This window comes from Bos taurus, chromosome 17 (genome assembly GCF_002263795.3).
Source record: "Bos taurus isolate L1 Dominette 01449 registration number 42190680 breed Hereford chromosome 17, ARS-UCD2.0, whole genome shotgun sequence".
NCBI classification, from domain to species: Eukaryota; Metazoa; Chordata; class Mammalia; order Artiodactyla; family Bovidae; genus Bos; species Bos taurus.
In genome coordinates this window covers 68203226-68216466 of record NC_037344.1, presented here as the reverse complement: position 1 = coordinate 68216466, position 13241 = coordinate 68203226, and the positions used below count along the sequence as shown (strand labels likewise).

The 13241-nt window shown below is 38.5% G+C and overlaps 1 long non-coding RNA gene across 1 annotated transcript in view; it reads right to left on the bottom strand.

Annotated features, from left to right (window-relative positions):
- The window catches only part of LOC101903066 (uncharacterized), a 172592-nt gene that overhangs the window by 13197 nt on the left and 146154 nt on the right, over positions 1-13241 (bottom strand). The gene's annotated exons all lie outside the window — the stretch shown is intronic.

The following is a 13241-nucleotide window of genomic DNA, read 5'->3' as shown; positions in this document are numbered from 1 at the left end:
AAGATGCCTCTTCTTGTCAGATATTCCAACTTACCCAGTTTTTAGAATTCCTCCTCTAGTTTTTGTATGGTTGCATTTATACAAGCACCTGAGTTATTTTTATGTCAACCCTGTAAAGACTTTTGAAGAACAAAAAACAATTTTATACCAAATAACTGTTTCACTTTACTGGTTTCTCACATTATCATGACCCTTGATAATTTCCACTGAATACAGTGGTTTGATGTTTTGTAACAAAGAGAACCAGTGTTTCTTTTTCCCATTTCACTCAAGGATAAAGGATCCATTCTCTATAATCAGAAATAGACAAGGTCAACAGTAGCATTATTTTATAGGTTTTGTATCTAAAAATAATGCTGTGATAAAAGTCCATTTTAAATCCCTGTGATATTCTTCAATGCTCAGAGTCATATCATTGTGTTTTAAAAATGTAGTTAATAAAAGAATAAAAATCTTTTATGCACATTTCTTTCTTTTGGAATCTCATTCAAAATCATGAGGACATAGGCTTTTGAAAGTTAATGGACTTTACTACATAAAGAAATTTTAAAGAAATAATTGTTGACTTAAATGAGAAAAAAGCCTTTCTGAGTTTGAGTTTTTGTTCTATTGTGCATAGTATGCGTGCATGTTCAGTCATGTTCAACTCTTTGCAGCCCTATGAACTGTAGCCCACCAGGCTCCTCTGTCCATGGGATTTCCCAGGCAAGAATACTGGAGGAGGTTGGCATTTCCTCCTCTAGGGGATCTCCCCGACCCAGGGACTGAACTGCATCTCCTGCATTGGCAGGCGAATTCTTTATCACTGGTAATCAATTTTGGTACTAACCTATGTCTCCAAAAGCAGTCTTCTACAATCTGAGTATTTGAACAATTTTCAATAAATTTACTATGAGAAGTCCACAGGGATATGAAATGTCAGATATTACAGAGTAAAGATGAAGACATTCAAGACTTGGGATTCTGTTAGCTTATGCTGTGTATTTTCCTATCTGGGCTTTAAATATTATGATGAAAATAGCTCATTTAATTTTTGGAATCCTTGGGCTAGAAGAGAATATCAAAATCATTTGATTCACACAAACTCTCTTCCACATTCTTTTAGAAAAGCAAAGCAAAACACTAAATCATCTTTGCTCTGTTCTGGTTCGCACTAATTTTGCAAATCTCAGAGAAGATTTATTGGCCTGTGTCTTGGTTTCTGTACCATAATGAAATGCTAATTTCATTTTCATAAGATGATTTCTGTATTGAATATAAGATAACTTGTGTCAAATCAGATTTTTTAGGTTTAATGTTTATGTATTTTTACTTTAATTTCAAACTCTCAAAAATTTCTAAATATAACAACATTTTATATTTTTAGTGAATTACTCAGAAATAAATTACTACTAGATTGTTAAGTGTGCATCTCCTACAACCAAGGACATTCTCCCATGTAAGCGCAAGAAAGAAAAAACTGTCTTTACCCTCTCAGGGTCACTGTCAGGGGGCCTGCTGATTTAGCTGACAAAGACTAACAGAAGAAAAGGAATACACACATTAATATTTTTATTTGCATGAGAGTTCACAGAAAAGAAATGAAATTCAAAGAAACAGACTCAGGAAGTTCTGTACCCTTCTTAGCAAATAACGTAAGGTTTGGCTTCAGGGGGCAGTAAATTGTAGGCCAGTAACTAGGAGATGAATGGAGTATTTTATATAAGGTTTATTTACGCAGACTCATTGTGCCTGCTAATGCTTCATCTCCAGAGACGAGTTGTTCTTCTCATCCTGGTACAGAAAAAAGACCAAATTTATGCTACCTTCACAAAAGGAAATTGATACCCTGCTTTCAGGGAGATCATAACAATCCTCGTATCAAAGTAGTGTGTTTTTAGGGTGGTGTATTCTGATCCCCTTCACATCAAAATCAGAAAATGAACACTGCTAAAATACTACCATATAATACTAAATTCAATGTTTTGCCAATTATTCTGTTCGTGTCCTTCCTAGAAAAAAGAAGGATAGAACCCAGGATCAGAGACTGCATGTAGTCTTTCATGAGTTTTAGCCTCTTTCAATCTGGAACAGCTCCCCAGTCTTTGCTTAATTTTCTTGACCTGACAGTTTACACATTTTCAGCAGGAATACCACAATGTGAAGTTGTGTTCCTGAAGGCATCTTATCAGATGTCTGGATTCTTCTCACTACAGGTGATTTTAATCTTAATCATTTCATTCAGGTGGAATCTGCCAAGATTCTCCAATGTAAAGTTATTCTTCAGTATTTCTTTTAGTATTCACTAAGCACTGGGGGAGGGAGATCCTGTGAAATTATGTAAAGATCCCATTCCTCATCAAAATTTCAGGCACGAGTTTTAGCATCCATTGAGATTTCTATTTAAATTATACTGTGCTGGCTGCCAAATAGTGATTTTTTAATACCATAATTTCTTCTACATTTATTAGTCACTATTCTAATGTAAAGAAAAGATTTCTTCTGTCCCTATTTATGTCTATTTCTAAATTTTTATCAGTATATGTTAACCAATCCTATTTTATTTAATGAGTTACAGTGCATTTTATTATTACTTACTTTGATGCTGAAATTGTCCCAAATCTAACCAGTTCTTTAATATTTCCTAATTCTGGCACAAAAAGAAATTCTAGGCTCATCATTTTCACCTGCATATGAACATTGTGAAAGAAAGAAAGAAATACAGGAAGGAAGGAAGGAATATAGATCATTGCAATCTTTAACAAAACTTATGTACCACTATAGGAGGAAAGCTACTTGGTGTAAGTCTATTATATAAATGTTAAACAATGACTGCAAAGTTTAAAAACATATTAAAAAATAATTAAAAATTATTTTTAAGTTTTAAATTCAGTAAAAAAAAAAAAAAGGAAGCAAACTACAATTGGTACAAATGTGCACACCACACATTTCTCTCTCCTGAACTCAAAATTCAAAGTCAATATCAACAGAAAATGTGGGCAACGTCAGAAAACTATAGTTTCTACCTGAACTGAATGCAGACTGCCCTCTAGAGGCACCATTTAATCAATACAATCCAATGTTTCCAGCTGCAAGTGAACCTATCTGTATCTCCGTGTAAAGTTTTCAGAAGCAGTTCTCTTTAAATATGTAGGCTTTACTCTGCACATGAGCTTCCCTGGTGGCTCAGTGGTTAAAGAACTCACCTGTCAATACAGGTGAGTTCCATGAGTTCTGTGGGTCGGGTTCAATCTGTGGGTCGGGAAGATCCCCTGGAGAAGGAAATGGCAACCCACTCCAGTAATCTTGCCTGGGAAATCTCATGGACAGAGGACCCCGGCAGACTGGAATTCATAGAGTCAGAAAGGAATCAGACACAACTTAGCCACTAAACAACTGTACACATACTAATAACTCATCATGATTTCCATGTATTGTGTGCCACCTCTAACAAAACTAATGCAAGCAATCCAACAAAAAAAGTGGCTTCCATTTTATCAGCTAAACAAAAGAATTGGGACATGTGATCACAAGACAAAACATCAAATTATCATATGTTAGTTTGTGACTTTTGGTAAAGCTGTTAGCAAATTCAAAATCTCCCCAAAATTTCATGCAGAAGAAATGCCTCCATAATTTATCCCATTATTTCCTCACCATCTATAGATGAATCCATTGTGGATTCAGCTTGGAAGCTGCCTCACTGGGAGGTCTCCACTTGGCTCTGAACCTTCATATGTGCTGCCGCAAACTTCAAAACTGCTGGTGGATTAAAATCAAGAACTGTAGTCACGTCTTGAAACTCCAACACAGGTGTAAAAAATCCACATTTAAACTGATAGAGTTTAAATAAATATTACTTAATGAGCAATCAAATAGAAAGGTAAACTATTTCTCTTATCATAAAAATTTTATATAGCTCTCAAGAATATGGTGTCTAAAGTATTCAATACTTCAGATATAGTTATTAGAAGTATCACTTTCTCACCTCCTTTGCAATAATTTAAAATAATTTGAATAAAGTCTTTTTTGCCAATGGCTGTTCCTTAAGAAAAAAGTCCTTTCAAATATTTGTCCCAATGAAATTCAACTTTAACAATATAGATTTTAGAGAATAATTTTAAGATCATATTGTTTTATTTGATGATATTTTTACCTAAATCCACACAGTCAATATTAAATAGCAATGTGATACTGAGGAAACTATTATAATTATTGGACATGACCTAAAATTTAGTCTTCCAATCCTCCTAGCTGCTAAGTTGCTTCAGTTGTGTCCGACTCTGTGCGACCCCATAGACGGCAGCCCACCAGGCTCCCCCGTCCCTGGGATTCTCCAGGCAAGAACACTGGAGTGGGTTGCCATTTCCTTCTCCAATGCATGAAAGTGAAAAGTGAAAGGGAAGTCGCTCAGTCGTGTCCGACTCTTAGTGACCCCATGTACTACAGCCTACCAGGCTCCCCCATCCATGGGATTTTCCAGGCAAGAGTACTGGAGTGGGGTGCCATTGCCTTCTCCGAATCTTCCTAGAGAATGTCATAACTTGGTATTATGTACAGATCTGAGCAATACATTTTGATAAATTAAAGGAAAATTATAGTTGACACCAAAATGTGGTTATATTCATATGAATATAACCTGCTCTAATTTTCTACTTTGCTTTTTTGATATAGACACAATTATAAAATATATAATGTTCCTGCTGAAATGCTTATTTCCAAGAACAGTGTAGAGGAGGAAAATTTTTGTCTGGGCTCTGTAAGAAAAAACAGCTTAATAGGAGACAAGCTCACAAATTTTCTGTGACATGGGAGCCCTCTTGGGAAATGAAGACCTGAAGAAGTGGCAAAATCTAAATACTTTTGTACTAAACTGATCAGAGAAAGACAATTGTGGAAAAGTAACTGTAACTTATGAAGAGGCTAAAGGAAGATAAGAATTATTTTAATGAAGTCTGTTCATATGGATTCCTCTTCTTAATTTCCCATCCTTGATCATAAACATGCTTCTTTCTTCCTAGTATAGGGAGGGCATCTTTCACAAGCTAATTTTATCTCCTGTTTGCAGGAAGAAAGGGGGGAGATCAGAATGATTTTTTGTATCTGCTGTTTTTCAAGTATCTTTTGTTCAAAATAATCGTTATGCTGAAGTGACATATTTTGGGGTGGCATATTCTGCCATTGTTCCACATTCACAATAAAATTTATAATTTTGCTCTGCATGTTCAATTTTGTTTTCAATAAATCAATATGAGCATATTTCCTCTGCAGACAGTGTACCAAAGCATTAACCACATGATACAAATGTTAGAGTAAGTGCCAAGGTTTTCTTGACATAAAAACAGAGGTTTAACTTATTTACAATGCTGGTTGAGAATTATGTTTCCTATCACCTGAATCTTTAATAAGAGTATTCACTTTTTATACTCTCTGCTTCTTCAAAAGAATGGAATTTTATATAAATAAAAAACAATCTTGATGGTAATATGCCATATTGAAACAACAATAATAACAAAACACCACAGAATCTACTCCTATTGACCCATAAAATTCTCAAGCTACCTCCTTCCTGTAGCCCGGTTAGAGGGTGTTATTTTGTGTATTTTCAACCCTGTAATAAATGGTAGCATAGCAATATTTGGATGACTTCTTTGCTCTTCTGCTGTCCCTATAGAGAAACTCACATCGTAACAAACTCTGGTATTCCAATGTCAGCCTATCCAGCAGATCTAATGTCTAAAAACAGGGTCATTTTTCTCTTAAAAACTCAGAGCTTGTTAGGAGAGGAGAGAATCATGCTTACTACTTGCTCTTGGACAAGATTTTATCCTTATTTATACTTCTCAAGCATCTACCTGACTACAGCTTGATTCCAGGGAACGGACCCCTCAGCTCTGAAGTCCCTCCAGGACCCTGTTTGCTGGGGCTTCCCAGGTGGCACTGTGTATGTGTTAGTCATGCCCCACTCTGTGCAACCCCACAGACTGTAGCCCTCCAGACTCCGCTGTCCATGGGATTCTCCAGGCAAGAATGCTGGAGTGGGTTGCCATTCCCTTCTCCAGGGGATCTTCTCAACCCAGGGATTAAGCCAGAGTCTCCCTTTTTTCAGGTGGCTTTACCGTCTGAGCCACCAGGGAAGCCAAAAAGAACCCATCTGCCAGTGCAGGAGATGTAAGACATGGGTTTGATCCCTGGGTTGGAAAGATCCCCTGGAGGAGGGCATGGCAACCACTCCAGTATTCTTGCCTGGAGCATCCCATGGACAGAGGAGCCTGGCAGGCTACAGTCCCTAGGGTGGCAAAGAGTTGAACACGACTGAAGCATGTTAGCACGCATGCACCCTGCTTGCTGATGCCTAAAGCTCTATGGCTTGCAGCAGAAAGGTCTCCTCTTACAGTCTTCATAGCTGTTAGGACTTCCTCAGCTCCTTCTCCCACAGGCAGAAGTACTGAGATGAGGAGGGAAGAAATCACATGGACTCCATGGAGAGAAGGCATCTAGAGAGAACTGATGAGCAACCTACCCATGACGTTGTGCTCCAAGCATCCCTGCCTTCAGGATTCCTTGGTATCCTTGTTGACCTCAGTCCTAGTTGTTCCTGACTACTTGTTCTCTTGTCAAACATTTAATGATCATTGTGAGGCTCTGGAGGCACAGTGATATCAGCAAGCTAAACGCGTGCCTGCCTTCAGGGTTTCTAATCTAAAAGAGCAAACGCGCAATTACAATCAAGTATAATTAGCAGCCTAATGTAGCAAATGCAGGTTGCTATGGAAATACATAGTTAGAACATTTTATGTCACCCTCCCATACTTAAGGTGAGAACTGCACCATGGCTAACATTTAGCCAGAAAAAAAAATGCCAAGGCTTGCATGTATCACAGTATCTCTTATCGAAACAGTGTATAGTCATCGATGCTGTATCCTGTCTCAACCTGTCATTCTGCCCTTGTGAACGAGAATGTTTCACTTGCTCAGAGCAGTCCCAGTAAGAAGGCCAAACCTCATCGCCGCAGGATAGTTGAAAGAGGATGTGGTTTCTCCAGAACTGTGCTCACCTGTAACCTTTCGTGGTCTGAACAGCACCTGCAGCCGCACTTTATCTTGGTCCAATCTGGCTCCCCTGCCCGCGCGCTCCCCCAGAGCACCGCCGCAAGAGTTTTGGCAGAGGGCTGTGGCATCAGCTCAGCGACTTGGCACATCACAAAAGCAGCGGTGCAATAGACAGGTATGCAGGCTGAGGGCAGTCACAGAGTTCATGTGTAAGCAATATCGCCATTCTCTAGGCTCTCTTTTCAGACATGCGAAAACCACATTTAGACACTTTTAAAAATTATTAAGCTACATAACCTTGGGTTAAACTCTTGAAATATTCATTCTTGCCTAAGGCCAATGCTACTTTGAAAATTTTGTGAGCAAACCTTTTCTCTTCTATTACCTCCTTAAGCCACACAACTGTTAGAGCTCCCAATTACTAAAATAATTCAGATACCATGCCTTCTGGATCTAAAACACATTTATACCGAGTAATTTCTTTATTGAGTAATTTCTTCCTCCCACCAATAGCCAGGAGCATGCTCAGACTACTAATCACAGTAACAAAAAGTAAAACCTAAAAGTCATGGCTTGATTGTAGTATTTCAGACAACACTGCTCATTCTGTGTCTCTAGAGGTTGCAGTCCCGGTTTTTGAACATATGGAAACTTTTCCATGATAGAAGAACATGCTATTGATTGATCCTTGTCTTATATTTGAAAATATGCTTTGTTCTTCAGAATCTTCCTTAAAAAGACTTGGCTTATGATTTAACATCAAAGCATAACATGCGACCTTGGTGGCAGGCTGGGAGGAAATGTGGACATTTGAGGAAAAAGGAACACTAGTCTCCTTAATTCTTGCCTTGGCGTTGCTATCTGCCACTTAACCCCTCTGAGTCTCATTTCTCTGTCTTCCAAATGCAAGAGAGAAATTAAATAATCTTCAGGTTATTCCCAAGATTGTGGCTTCTGTTTTCTCTGCTGAGTGTACTTGTTTTCCTTAGGAGTTTATACTTCTTGCATGTACTAATGAGGCAACTATAGCATGTAACCATAAAAACCAAGTCTGGGGCTTTGGGGCTGTGTGCTCCCCAGCAGTCACTTTCAGTGACTGGACATTCCATGGTTTAAAGTATAGATATCCAGCGTTGCTAATATACAGGCACAAAGAGTTAAAACCACGACTGTTCTACAATATAAAATGAACATATGTCCACAGTTTTAATTCAGCTCATTAATGAGGTTTCCATTCAAAGAACATTTGAAGAGTTGGGGATTTACAGGCAATTTAATAAAGGAATGTTAGAATAAGATGCTAGACTAGATACAAAAATGGTAATGCCCTAAGAGGCAGTAAGCCATAAACTTGAGATTCTTTTCTATCAGAGAGGATTCTACAAATTAACAATGTCTTGGCTCTAATCAAATAGTAGAATTTAAATAATTAAATTATCCTTAAATGAGCCTATTAAACAATGGCATAAAAAGACTTCACTTTATCGGATAATTTTTTGGGGAGGCGTTTGCACTGAAGACCCTTGAATGTGTAATAAAAGTCTGAGGGCTCCAAATATACTTTCTCTGATACACCTCTTTCTCTGATTCCTCCAATTGCTGGGTTACTGGGCAGATTGTTACCTCTCAGTGGTAGTCTAGGGGAAAAAGAGTTCAGAAATCATACGTAAATTAGGGAAAACTATTTGTAAAATAAGCTTCATAGTCACATTGGCCTAACCTACTATCCTATAGGTAAAAAATAATTCATATTAATATCATTTCTATTAGCTTTCTAGGCTGATTTATTCTTTGAGTGATGGGTAAGAAGGAACAACAGTAACACAGGAAGTTTATATCCATGTAAGTTTAAAGCAAGCAATGAGTAAGCAAAGGGTCTAACAGGGACTTACTAGACTTCTTTGTCACCAATCAACTTGGAAAACTCTTAGTCCAAGAATACTGCCTCTATAATTCTCTGTTCACTTGAAATGTCACAAGGAGGCCACCTCAAATAAAGATTTACTTAATAGTATTTAATTCAAGGGGTCATTTTTTAAAATTTTCATAGTTTTTCCATGGTAAAAAAAAAAAATACATTTTTTTAAATCAAAGTGTACTCTTAGACAAAGAAAGCCACAGTAAGATTTGAATTTAAACTGGCCGCTCATGGCGATAACTTAAGATGGGTCAGTGATTATTACCTTTTTCAGTTCAATTCAGTTCAGTCACTCAGTTGTGTCCGACTCTGCGACCCCATGAACCGCAGAATGCCAGGCCTCCCTGTCCATCAAAAACTCCCTGAGTTTACCCAAACCCATGTCCGTTGAGTTGGTGATGCCATCCAACCATCTCATCCTCTGTTGTCCCCTTCTCCCCCTGCCCTCAATCTTTCCCAGCATCAAGGTCTTTTCAAATGAGTCAGCTCTTTGCATCAGGTGGCCAAAGTACTGGAGTTTCAGCTTCAACATCAGTCCCTCCAATGAACACCCAGGGCTTATCTCCTTTAGGATGGACTGGTTGGATCTCCTGGCAGTCCAAGGGACTCTCAAGAGTCTTCTTCAACAGCACAGTTCAAAAGCATCAGTTCTTCAGTGCTCATCTTTCTTTATAGTTCAACTCTTATAACCTATACATGACTACTGGAAAAACCTTAGCCTTGACTAGATGGACCTTTGTTGACAAAGTGATGTCTCTGCTTTTTAATATACTGTCTAGGTTGGTCATAGTTTTTCTTTCAAGGAGCAAGTGTCTTTTAATTTCATGGCTGTAGTCACCATCTGTAGTGATTTTGGAGCCCAAAAAAGTAAAGTCTCTCCCTGTTTCCATTGTTTCCCCATCTATTTGCCATGAAGTGATGAGACCGGATGCCATTATCTTAGTTTTATGAATGTTGAGTTTTAAGCCAACTTTTTCACTCTCCTCTTTCACGTTCATCAAGAGGTTCTTTAGTTCTTCTTCACTTTCTGCCATAAGAGTGGTGTCATCTGCATATATAAAGTTATTGATATTTCTCCCGGCAATCTTGATTCCAGCTTGTGCTTCCTCCAGCCCATCATTTATCATGATGTACTCTGCATATAAGTTAAATAAGCAGGGTGACAATATACAGCTTTGATGTACTCCTTTTCCTATTTGGAACCAGTCTGTTGTTCCATGTCCAGTTCTAACTGTTGCTTCTTGACCTACATACAGATTTCTCAGGAAGCAAGTCAAGTGGTCTGGTATCCACATTTCTTGAAGAATTTTCCACAATTTGTTGTGATCTACACAGTCAAAGGCTTCGGCATAGTCAATAAAGCAGAAATATGTTTTTCTGGAACTCTCTTGCTTTTTCCATGATCCAGCGGATGTTGGCAATTTGATCTCTGGTTCCTCTGCCTTTTCTAAAACCAGCTTGAACCTCAGGAAGTTCACGGTTTACATATTGCTGAAGCCTGGCTTGGAGAATTTTGAGCATTACTTTACTAGGGTGTGAGATGAGTGCAATTGTGCAGTAGTTTGAGCATTCTTTGACATTTTTAGGAAGGTCAAAAAGATTTTGACCCTCTCTTCAGAAAGAGACATTGAACATATAACAGATATAATATAGTTTTGTACTTAATTTGACTTGGGGTAACTCATGGACCCCTGCCTCTCATCCTGGCTCCTGATCTATAGTTCCCAACTGAGAAAAACAAGGAGCCACCTAAAAGGCCATTGGTGAAGCACGTGGTCCTCATAGCTTGTCTCCCAAGCCTCTCCTGATATCTGACTCTGTAACTCAGCTGACTTTCAGTGTGGACAATGATAGGTTGTTTTCTTTGGAACTAAAGCAGAAATGCCCCTCACAGTGGAAAACCTGAGCCCAGTTATTTGGGAATAAAATAGTCCTCTATAGTCCTGCTGTAGTGACAATTCACTAGCAACTCAAAAGTAGATTAAAAAGTCATGGGTCTCAGAACACATTCTTATCCTGCCCCTTATAAGTCAAGTGACCTTAAGAAAAGGTATTTAACTTCACTAAGGCTCAAGTTTAATTGAAAAATCAGGATGATTAAGGGGTAGGGCCCTGAGCAAAGACATCTGGAGCCATACTCCTGACCTAATCAGCTAAGTATTACAGAATCAGTGAACAGATCCCGGGTGAGGATAATACATACCCAGTGAAACTAATGCAAAGTTTCGAAGGCTTTGTTCTGTTTGTGTTTAAACGTTTGGTAGTGATGGCCTTTTAGGTGGCTTCTTCTTTTTACTCTACTCCAAACCTTGGGTCATAATGTCATATTAGACTATAACTTTGTTGCATGCAATTATTTAGTGAACTAGAGAGGAAAGCAGAGTTTTAGAGCCTCTGTTAATGCTTCCTTTGTGTCCCAACTTTATCAGTTCTTTGAGGTTATTTGCATACATTTTAAATAAGCATCTAATTTACTGTTAGATTTGAGTTAATGTTTTGAATTAAACTTCATCACACAGTCATATTTATTCAACAACAAATATTTATGGAGAGAGGTCATACTATGTGCCAAGAAACAGGGCAACAAATAAAAGCAGACAAATGCCCTTCTTTCATGGGACATATATGAAGCCTGTATGGGGTCTGGGGAGAACAGTAAACAAATAAGAAATCAAGATCATAAAAAATTATAAGGAGAAAATTAGAATTAAAGGCCAGTAGTAATGGGTATGAAAAGCCATTTTAAATAAGTTCATCAGCAGAGGTTTTCTTAATAAAGTAACATTTGAGACAGACTCTGAAGGGCGTGGGGGAAGCAAGACGCATGGAGGAAAGTGCAGACACCGAGCTCCTGTGTGGGAAGCACACTGGCGTGTTCTGTGATGGGCTAAGTGCGCCTGGAAAGGCAAGGCGGAGGGGAGTGGATGATACGAGCTCAGAAACAGAGCACAGGAGCTGGTCATTTGGGGTTTTGGAGGTCACAGAGGGTCGTATCAAAATGATCCCCTCTGGGGTTTGGGCTCAATAACATGTTTGTCACAACGGAATGTAACACCAGAAAGAGTTGTGACCTCTTGGCAGGCAAGTCTGGTTCAGAATAGGTCAGGAAAGCTGCCTCAGAGGCTTAACAATCAGTCTAGTCCAATTCCATTGGACTAATTAATTAATTGGTAATGTAATTAACCTGAAGGATTTGGGGCACTTATTAAAGGAATTTTGAGACTCAGAGGATTGCAGGAAACGCTGGGCATAGGCTAACAAACTTGATACTACATGTATATAAGCTTTGGGGCCATGAAGGGTTACACCCAGTAGTTCTATATGGTGACATCGCATGTGGGCCATGAGGCACAGATATACCACAGCCTGAGGAAAGTATAAATAGAAATATGAGGGTTCAGGTGTATTATTCAGAGGGTTTTTTCCTAGTACCAATAACAGACACCAAAAAGCTAGCTTAAGAAAAGACAAATAATTCATTATAAAAGATATGGGGTAATTAGCAGAATATAGGGTAGGAAGGTAGTCATGGCTTAGGGTTGATTCAAGACTAGAAAATTGCGAAGACTTTCCATCTCACAGCTCTGCATTTCCCTACCCAGCTGCTTCGTTCTTAGCTCCCTCTGCACACAGAAGAGAATCTCACTGGCCAGGCTGGAATTGGTTATTTACTCTTGGTCCAATCAGCTATAACCAAGGAAATGAGGTCAAGTAGTATCAACAAGCATGGCTGTCAAAGCCTCTGCCTGGGACCCACTCTCAAAGAAGGTAGAGGGTTGGACAGACAGCCCAAGTAACCTCTGCCACATCATGTGATTAGATCATCCACCTATTTATTTTACTTGGAAACAACTTTGAGAAGTATTCCTGAAAAAAATCCCTACCCCAATTCAAGGGGTTGTTTTCAGGGGATGAAAAATGATGAGGAAGACAAAACAAATGTAAAGAAAAATAACATAACGAATACATTTTTCTCTTGAATTCTGTTTTTAATGAGACGATTTCTCCATCATGTCAGCATGATACAACCGAAAGAAAAATGGACTAGAGTCAGAAAATCTGATTTAAATTTTTACATTATCAGTTAATAGTCATGGGAATGTAAGCAATTCATTCTGGTTCTCAGATAAATGTTGCAGGTTGGACTAGCTTCTTTTTAAGGTAACTTCCAGATACCCTTTGACTCTGATATGATATTTCTATTTGGTGGCAAATAATCCTAGGGATTTGTTGTCAGTTCATTGAAGACATAGAGCAAAAATGGCCAAGAGACAAGCTATAGAATCCTACA